Here is a 10,008-nt window from a genome sequence, read left to right as displayed (position 1 = left end):
ACTTGCTTGGTTTCTAAGTAAGCTTTGTGAGGCATTTGGTCAGCTTCTTTAGGAAGGAATTCGCAAGGTTAAGTACCTGATCAGGAAGCACTTGGGGAACAATGCATCTTGGAATGCTCCAATCCACATAAGAAGTCTTCCTGGAGACATACAAGATGCATAAGCTTAATACAGGGTAAAACGGATTTATTTGGGTTTAGACCCCATTGGGAGTTGGGCATCTGAGTGCTAAAGACAAGCACACTTCTGTGAGCTGTTTTCAGGTAAACCTGCAGCTTTGGGGCAAGTAATTCAGACCCTGGGTCTTTGTTGGAGCAGACGGGAGTGTCTGGCTCAGCAAGACAGGGTACTGGAGTCCTGAGATGGCAGGGAAAACAGGAATAGGGGTAGTCTTGGCACATCAGTTGGCAGCTCCCAAGGGGGTTTCTGTGATCCAACCCGTCACAATCAGTATAACCCCTATGATACTAAATGTCCATGACTCACTTGATTGGATTCCAGGCAAAGGCACCTCATAATAGTCCTGTCTCCTAATCTGAGACACTCCAAACCCAATGGCATTCAAACTGGCCAGCTCTCCCTGCATTTACTGATGCTTCATGATTTAATCACATGAAAAATAAACTCCCCTTGCTTAGCTGCTAGGCCCCATCCCTTCTCCTTAAATAGAACCTCTTGCTGGATTAGGAGGCAGATCTCCCATTTCATCCCAGTTTGGGGTAAAGCTAGAGGAATCTTGGCTTGCCTCTGCCCATGTTGTGCTTGTGCTGTGCCTAGTTTAAAAATATTATTCAGCATTGTTCAATATTGATTTATTCGTATGTAAAGATGTGACTTAAATGTTGTGAGTCAAAGGATTCATCAGCATCTGTTCAGCGCACTGAAGATGGAAATCCCTATGTGTTATATTTTCATTGTTTTAAACATGGGAAGATTTTAGAGGGCCAGGGGCTATAAGCGCAATTTGCAAGGCTTTGTTACAAAGATATGTATCATCATCAGCGGTATATTGATGCCTTACAATTATATAGCACTTCTCATCCCCAAGGCTCCCAGGGTCAGGCACCAAGGACTGGGGTGGGTGGGGAGCAGTGCATCAGGAAATTAACAAAAGGGGACAGGTTATACAGATGACAAGAATGGCCGGCTATAAAAGTTAAAGCAGACAAAGACTTCTGATAGAGATTAAAAACCTCACGTTTCAGGGTTTAAACTGATCTTCATAAAGGATTAGGGAGATCTTTCCCTGGGATTATCCTACATCTGCCACTGCAAGGTTTCTTACCCCTTCTTCTAGGGCAGTTGGTGCTGGCCACTGTTGAAGATGGAAAACTGAGCTAGACAGCCCCTGAACTGAGATGGTAATTCCTATGTGCCTAGTCCCACTTATTTTCAATGTGCATGAAAATGCAGAAGAGGCTAGAATTGCCATAATAATATTAATTAATTTTCATAGTCCCAGCACGGTGCAAACGTAGATCCCCATCATACCATCAGTTCCAGACAGGGTGGAATGGCTGGAAGGGCTGGTGCAAATCAGAACTAGAAAGCCAGAGCAGTGTTTGCAAAGCACCATGTATAGTGCAGGAAAAGCCATGCTCTCAAGAGCGCCCGGATAGCTCAGTCGGTAGAGCATCAGACTTTTAATCTGAGGGTCCAGGGTTCAAGTCCCTGTTCGGGCGCAGAAGCTTTTGCATCACGGGGCCGTTCAATACAGTGGGAGCAGCGTTACAAACTAGAAACCCAACGGTTTTAAAAGCCCGATGTCTTTTTAAAGAGCAGGCACCTATGTCAAATCCGTGCACTAGCCCGGCGCCCCCAGTGCGGAGAGCGTCGGCCAAAGTGGGAGTCTAACAGGGTCGTGGGCTTTGCAGCGGCTGTTGCAGGAGAAACAACACAGGCGAAGGCAGAGAGGAAAAAAGAGACTGAAAAATAAACGAAAGGGGATTAAAAAAAAAAAACCAAAAACGCAGAATTCGCCCGAACAGGGACTTGAACCCTGGACCCTCAGATTAAAAGTCTGATGCTCTGCCGACTGAGCTATCCGGGCTCCTTAGTGAAGTGAGCCACTGGAAGAGGTAAAAGAGCTAAGCTGGAGGCGGGGCTGAGCAGCAAAGTAGCCACTGGTAGTGACTGGTCATGCATTATGCAAAGCGAGGGAGAGCTGCGCTACGAGAACGGGGGTTGAGCATCAACTGTGCAGGGGATGAGGGGCAGAACTCCCCCTAACCAAGCTTGTGCGGGAAGCCGAGCCCTGTTCCAGGACCAGGAGGGTCCTCACTGCATCAAAGAAAATGTCTTTGCAACCCTCTAGAGCCCGGAGCCCCTTTGCTCGTGAGCTGGCTGCATGTTGACTGGTAGCATATAGTGATCTCTGTATGTCAAGTGCATTGTCAGGAAAGATTTGTCATATTCGTAACAGATTTTAAGGCGAGGGTTTTGTGCAGAGAGAACAAGCTTGGTGTCCACAGAGGGTGGTGGCACATTTGGGGGCATTACTTTGCATGGGGTGATTGTAGGGGGCACAGATCCCTGCACACGCTGGGGGTGCATTGCATTGCACAGTGACGGGGGGGAGGGGCACAGATCCCTGCACACGCTGAGGGTGCATTGCATTGCACAGTGACTGTGGGGGACACAGATCTCTGCACACACTGCGGTGCATTGCATTGCATTGCCCAGTGGCGGGGGGGGGGGGGGCACAGATCCCTGCACACGCTGGGGTGCATTGCACAGTGACTGTGGGGGGCAGAGATCCCTGCACACGCTGGGGTGCATTGCATTGCACAGTGGCTGTGGTGAGCACTGCTCTCTGCGCACACTGACGGTGCATTGCATTGCACAGTGACTGTGAGGACACAGATATCTGCACACACTGCTGGGCCGGGTGCACTGCTTACGTTGGGCCCAGGTTTGGTTGTTACTTTCCTTCCTCCAGTTCGGTCTCTGCCCCAGTGCCCTTGCCCCCTCACGGTCCTCCAGCAGCGCGGCGGCGCTGGGACACTTCCGCTCTTCCCCTGGCATCTCTATGGTAAGCGCCTCGCTGGCCGAGCTTCCCCGACGCCTCCTTTCTAGGCTTGGCTTCCGGTGTTCTCTATGGTCGCAGTCCATCCAGCAGGACTCTCCCCACGCAGTCCCTGCGGAAGTGGCTGCGCCGCCATGTTGGCTGGGAGGGGAAGTGGAGGCCTGGCCCCCCACTAAGATGGAGGAGAGGAGCCAACTGGGGGCCTAGGGCCCCCTCAGGCCGAAGGGCGAGCTGGGGCCCATGGAGCAGCGCTAGGGTGAGCCCGGGGACCTGCCTGGAGGGGCGGGGAGGCCCTGAGGCCTGGGTCCTGCTCCCAGCCTGCTGGCTTGGGTGTCAGAGGGCATAGCCTGGGGCGGGGGGGCAGCAGGGGTCATGGCATAAGGGCAGCAGCGGGGTGGGGGATGTGGAGGCAGCAGGGCAGGGGGCAGCAGGCAGTGGGGAGAGGGGGGATATCCGCCTGGGGGACAGGCCCTGCTGGGGGGATAGGTGCATGCAGGGGATGCAGGTTGTGGCAAGGCCAGGGGAGTGGGAGGCGGTGTAGCGGCTGGATTACCTGTCTGGCTGTCGAGACACCTCGCAGAGGGCACTGGCGGGACCCGAGCCTGGCACAGCTGCTGTTGCTATTTAAAATTTTAAGTTGTGGGCTTTTGCTTTGATGTATTTCTGCTCAACATTGTGTGTGGGTGGGTGTGTTGAGGTGTGTGTCAACATCCATTAATGTAAAAGAAAATCTCCCTTCTGGCTGGAATCATCCTTGTTCCGATAGTGAGCACATTCACGTTTGGGCTGCTGTGGTCTTGCGTTAGACAGCTGTGGATGGCACCGTGCTGCTGTTTGACGTTTGTTTTGCAGTGATGATAAACTCAGTGCGACTTTGTAAAAATAGAGCCCTGGCAAGGACAGATACAGTTCTGCCATTCAGAAATTAATGTGTGTTTCTGAACATTTTAATATTTATATCGTTAGTTTCATTTTTCAGTGATCAGTTTTAGGGAGTGCTGACAGTTGTCTGACGATGTATGGTTTGCTGTTAGATGATGTTTGCTATACCTGGTCCATCAATAAAAGGAGCACTTGGCAAGTGTTTCTGTGTTTACTGTTTTCTGTTTTTTCCCCCTTTTTTCCCTTTAAACTGTCACATGTCTAACAGCTACCTAAAGCATGACTTGGTACCTTTGACAGCCTTTGGAGGAACTGCTGATAGGAGCATGTTACTGCCTGATTAGGAGGGAAAATTAAGGCGGGGGCGCGCGCAGATCTGTACGTCATCGGATGCGCCGTAATTTTGACGTTGGATGCTGGCACGCCTGCCCAGAAATGAATGCTGGCAAAAGCCCATCTGTAGTTTAGGAACTAGCCATTCTGCTAAGTGCAACTTAAAAACAAGGAAGCATTTTAGGAAAGGATTAGTAAGGATTTAAAAAAAGAGGGACTGAAAAGCATGCAGTTTCGTAACTGTCTTGTTATAAAGTGTGTGTGTCTGTTTTTAAAGTGTGCTTTTTTGCTTCCTGGAGTTTTGTCTATATCTTCCAAAATGATCAACAGAAACAGTTACTGCCAACTTGGTGCCGAGTTTTTGAAAAGATGTTATGTTCAGCTGGCTTATTTAAAAGCTACATTGAAATGAGCTGTATTGCAAATGTCTGGCTAATTGTGACTTGGGTTGATGAAGCAGCTTCTAAATACATCCGATTGAATTTAACGGAAGAAAAATGTGAAGTCCAGATCTTTTTCGGAAAGGGGGTGGAGGCAGATAGGTGAGGGAAGTAGGGAGTGTGATGTTAAATGAGGGTGAGATCTAGACAGATTTGAGGTCCTTTTTGTATCTGTAAGAGTGGAGTGTTGTTACTATATTGTGTAGATTTTAGGCTAATTTTGTTTGTGCTAGCTAGCATTCATTAGTGTTCCACTGTTGTATTACTGGCTGTGCAGCCCCAAGGACACTGGGTGGCAGGTCAGGACCATTTATCTCTTGAGAAGCCTGTGGATTAGGATTTAAGACCTTTGGTCCCTGATACCCACCTTGTGTCTCTAATATGCTGCCTATAGTGAGTCAAGTTCACTTGTGTATAAATAAGCATTTAAACTGCCCCCTGGGGGTAGCAGTTGTAGAAATGCTAATGCAGAAATGGTTCCGCTGGCATTTTAGCCTCTTTAGTCTAGACCTGGTTGGAGCAGGGTTAGACAGTGACTGTCCTGCAATAGAGCTGCCACCGCTGAAGCTGCATGGGTGGAAGTTGAACTGGGGGAATTCTTAGCAAAAAATGTTGGTCTAGACAGCGTGAGTGAGCATATTTTGGAAGTGTGTGTATGTGGAGTTAGACTGGCAGACAGATATACAGCAGAGCCTGGTCATAGTGAAAGCTGGTATTAAAACACTGTTCTAGAAGTGGAACAAAGGTACCTATTTGCTTCAGTGTATTGTAGTATGTAAACTTCTGTTCTAATACGCCTGTACCTGCTTACAGTCAAGTTCTCCTGTGGAAGACATGACTTCAGTATAAGGGGATTCCCTTTACTGTGTCACTGCTGCTGGGACATATTGAAAAAGGAACTGAGGCTGAGAACCACATGTCTATTAAATGACTAGTAGAATGCATCTGGCACAGCATTGGTTACATCAGTTACAAAGCTATAACTGATAAGATATGTGACACGTGATCACTTTAATATGCACACCTGATAAAGGAAGGATCTATTTTTAAAATCTAGATTTTCTACTCATTTTAAATTTCTGTTTGGAAATCTCAGTGATGATTGAAACATTTTGTAAAAGAGATACTATACAAAACTGATATCCAAATGCGTTAGAGTTATACCATTATGGACACAATTTCTCTCCTTTTGCTATTATTTAAGAGCCATAGGGCAAGGAAGAAGTGATTTTGGGGACATGTTCCTTTGAGCATCTTTTGAAAGATACTAGAAAAATAACCCCAGAGCAAATAGAAATGTTAATGCCAGCCATAGAAAACCACCTCTATTTTGTAGCTGCAAAAACCCTCAGCTAAAACGTGACTTGTAAAAGTGAAAGAAATGGGGATAATCTTAGCATGTCTTGTTTTCCATCCCCAAAAATAGAGGCTGCATGATGTAGTGTTTAAAGCACAGGACTGTAAGTCAGAGAGACCACTAGTCTGTTCCTCCTTGCTCTGCCACTGACTAGCTATGTGACCTCTGTCAAGTCAAGTCAGTGGGTCAACATCAATTTAAAAAATCACTCTTCGCTTAGATGAGTGTGTGTGGGGAAACTATCTACTGTTGTTGCAAGTATGGCAGTTATGTGGTCTAGTGCAGTGTTTCTCAACTTTTTGATACCAGGGACTGGCTTGCTGCCTTCCTGAACCGTGTCCAGGAGATCTCAGGGGCTGGCGTTGGTCCACAGACCGGTTGTTGAGAAATACTGTCTAGTGAACAGGGCACTGAGTAGGGAGTCAGGACACCTGGGTTCTACTCCCAGCTTGGCCACTTACCTGCCGTGTGCTGACAGTGGGCAAGTCACTTCTCCTCTGTGTCTCTTTCCTCCCAACCTTGTCTCTTTGTCTATTTAGACTGAAAATAATTCAGAGCAGGGACTGTCTGTTTTTTTTTTTTTGTCTGTACAGCACCTGGCACAATGGGGTTCTGATCTCAGTTGGGGCTTTTAGAAGCTACTATAAATACAAATAATAACTTCAAAACCATGATCTTGCAACTACTTCCTGCGAGTGACCCCCTTGCCTATGCAAAAATTCCACTGACTTCCTATATATGTACTTTGTATATATGAAGTTGGGTGTCAACGGTTATTTTACAGATTGTTTGTTAATCAGGGTGTTCTAGGGACGATAGGGACAAGCAAAAATAAAACCTAGATGAGAAACTCATCACCAATTCCTATTAAGCTACAGTAATAAATATGATCAATTTCTTCAGCATATAGAAGCCTTTGATTTAGGACAGAGGAAAAAAGCAGCTCTTTGCTGATACTACTTGCATAAATTAAGTTCCTACAGGTCCCTGCTTGTCTTGTAGAAGGAGGTGTTACCAGAATAAAGTGGTGGCTGGGTTATACAATCAAAGATTATGGTGCCATGTATTTTTTTTCCCTTTGACTGTCTGAATCCAAATCAGTTTACTAGGATTTCTGTTGTTCATCAAGTAGTGTAGAGACTCAAAGGACTTATAGAAAGTAATCACTCACAGCCCTGCCCTTTCAAAGGGAAAAAAAGCCCATTAGGATAGGATTACTGCAAACATGTTTGTCTACAGTAGGTTTTTAGATGTATCATTGGTGACAAATACTGTGTCGTTGGTGGTTGATTTAGGAAGATTTGCAGAGCCATTTGCCAGTGCTTCAGGGTTTTGGTTTTATTTATTTATATTTTTTTGAATAATCAACTTGAAAATAAATCTAGATTTCCCTCTTCCTCCCCCCCCAAAAACGGTTTTGCAATAAAAGAACGTTGCATCATTTTTTGCATATCTTAATTATTAATTATCAGAGGCGTAGCCGTGTTAGTCTATATCCACAAAAACGACGAGGAGTCCGGTGGCACCTTAAAGACTAACAGATTTATTTATGCCCAAATAAATCTGTTAGTCTTTAAAGTGCCACCAGACTCCTCGTTGTTTTAATTATTAATTGTTATCTATCTCAGATTAGCTTTGTTTGTTTTTTATTGGCAGTCCTTCACGTGTCTTGATAAACTCAAAATTCCTACTGTGTGGCAGATATATCATGACTTTAAAAAAGACTTCTGCAAACAAAGCCTGACCCCTTAAAGTATTTTTTTTTAATGGCAGATCTGAATTTACCTTACAGTACTTTAAAAAAAATTAAATCAAATAAGTCTTAAATGCAGCGTCACTGCCTGTGTTACGGTAGGTAATATATTACAAAACTCTTGTGCAATAAAATCTGTCTTTTCACGGTTCCTGAAGGAATATCATAAATCTTTGTCAAAGCAAAGAATAAAAAGCATGCAACTCTAAGTGAGAGTAGGACAGCAAAAATTAACTAATTTAAAGTCACATAGGTTATACAAAATGAAAGATCACTTTATATTGTTGCATAACTTTATATCAGTGCTGTATCACTTGAAGCCCTTGAGGATACATTGAGGCTGGGTAGAATAGAAAAGCTTACCCTCTCCCCTCCAAATGCCTGTAACCTGGTACCATTTTCTGCAGTCATCTCACAGAGATGTGTGTACCAGAGCAGCTAAAGCAGGGTTGTTAGTTTGTAATAGTACCTTGCAGCAAGAGTCCCATCTGCACTACTAAAATCTATTATTAGAGCCCTACTTTGTATCCGCATCTGATCCTCAATTTGCAAAAATGATCCCCTGATATCCGCAGAATTGCAGGGCTTTAGATATAAAATTTGAATCCGCATCCATCCGTGATCCGCAAAAATGGTCTGCTGCAGGGCACTATCTATTATGTTGGTAGGATGGAGTGACAACTGTTTGGTTTTGTGGACTGCACAGTTTTTAAATGGTGTTCCTGAGTCGTATTCATCAAAATTATTATGAATCATAGAATATCAGAGTTGGAAGGGACCTCAGGAGGTCATCTAGTCCAGCCCCCTGCTCAAAGCAGGACCAATAATCCCCAGACAGATTTTTGCCCCAGATCCCTAAATGGCCCCCTCAAGGATTGAACTCACAACCCTGGGTTTAGGAGGCCAATGCTCAAACCACTGAGCTATGAGATGGCAAGCCATTAAATTTTGAGAGTTTAGTCGTATTTGGACTTGCAGATAGATGCCTTTCAGCCATGGTACTCAGAAGCTAGATATAAACACTTAAGCACTGCGACCCTCCTTCTTTCAGTGACCTCACATTGTCTACATCAGGGTTTAGGTCAGCTTAAATACACTTGCTCAGGGTTGTGGATTTTTGAGTTGGGTCAAGTTAACTTTTTGGCATAGACCAGGCCAAAGGGTATGTGTCTCCACTGCAGAGTTAGGCCGTGTCTATACGTGCAGTCTTGTGAAGATGCTCTATGCCCGTTGACGTAAAAAACCCACCTCTGCAAGCAGCATAAGCTGTGTCAGCGGGAGAAGCGTTGAGTATGGACTGAGACTCAGGAGACCAGCTGTGTCAGTGACCTTGGACAATTGCTCCTTGCTTGTGTCTCCTTGTGTAAAGGCTAATAATCCTAACTATGACTAAACAGATGGGCTGTTAGAGTCTAACTTCATAGCACCATACATGTCTGAAGGCACCAAAAAGGGAACTGTTGCTTTGGTCAAACTCTTCCCATCCCAGGTTGCTTTAGCATCTGCATATAGAATTTGTTTAGAACCTTGTGTGTCCTTTGGTGTGAAGGGGATGAGGGCTCCAATTATATTTGGGGCTCTTTGTTATGTTGATCCCATCAATTTGAAGGGTGGGAGTTTAATCACTAGCATTTAGTTCTTCCACCCACTGTACCTCCCCTTGCTGACTCATGAAGCTGCTATTGTCTGTAAGGCTTTCCAGTGGGGTAAAACTGTGACTTAGCTGTTACTGTCCACTCTGACTCATTAAGAACTTGCCTCAACATGTCACAGAAGACTTTGTGTCTTTGAACAGGCAGGTCACAACAGAAAGAACTGTCTGGGATTTGCAGATGAGCGTGGGAATACTTTATCCTAGTATTCATCTCCCAGTGAGCAAGATTTTTCTAGAGCATAGTGAAGGTGGGTGGAGGTGGGTGGGAGTGTCACCAGTGCAAATCAGCCTGAGATGGTTAGTGAACAGAAATTGTAAATTTCATAAAAGCAAATTGAAGACATGCTTCTTGGGTGCTGAAGGATTTCTGCCCCAGCTGCTCTTACAAGGCTTCCTGACCAGGTAGCTGAGCAGCTAGGTTTAACTTACCTAGGAGAGAATTGGTTTTGGATTGCTCAGGTTATTGGCAAACTATAAAACAATTGCATGGGCTGATACAGTAATTTTAGATTTTAGGATGTACGTGCATGGAAGATTGATTTCCTAAAGCTTCTAAGAAACGGA

At 45.2% G+C, this 10,008-nt stretch overlaps 1 protein-coding gene and 2 non-coding genes across 5 annotated transcripts in view; 2 read left to right on the top strand and 1 right to left on the bottom strand.

Annotated features, from left to right (window-relative positions):
* The first annotated feature begins 1,609 nt into the window (after positions 1 to 1,609).
* Positions 1,610 to 1,682, top strand: TRNAK-UUU. Its single transcript has one exon. It is a non-coding gene; the product is annotated as a tRNA-Lys (tRNA).
* Positions 1,683 to 1,977: 295 nt separating this feature from the next.
* On the bottom strand, positions 1,978 to 2,050 carry TRNAK-UUU. Its single transcript has one exon. It is a non-coding gene; the product is annotated as a tRNA-Lys (tRNA).
* A 1,112-nt stretch (positions 2,051 to 3,162) lies between these two features.
* LOC112118429 (protein Mdm4) overlaps positions 3,163 to 10,008 on the top strand; it is a 29,818-nt gene continuing 22,972 nt past the window's right edge. For all 3 annotated transcript variants that reach the window (XM_024216732.2, XM_024216731.2, XM_024216733.2), the window contains exon 1: positions 3,163 to 3,281. The gene's annotated coding sequence lies outside the window, so the exon portion shown is untranslated. The remainder of the gene's footprint in view (positions 3,282 to 10,008) is intronic.

This window comes from Terrapene carolina, unplaced genomic scaffold, assembly GCF_002925995.2.
Source record: "Terrapene carolina triunguis isolate 2854851 unplaced genomic scaffold, T_m_triunguis-2.0 Scaffold199, whole genome shotgun sequence".
Classification (NCBI taxonomy): domain Eukaryota; kingdom Metazoa; phylum Chordata; order Testudines; family Emydidae; genus Terrapene; species Terrapene triunguis.
The sequence above is the reverse complement of the archived record's forward strand: the minus strand, read 5'-3'. Positions and strand labels throughout refer to the sequence as shown.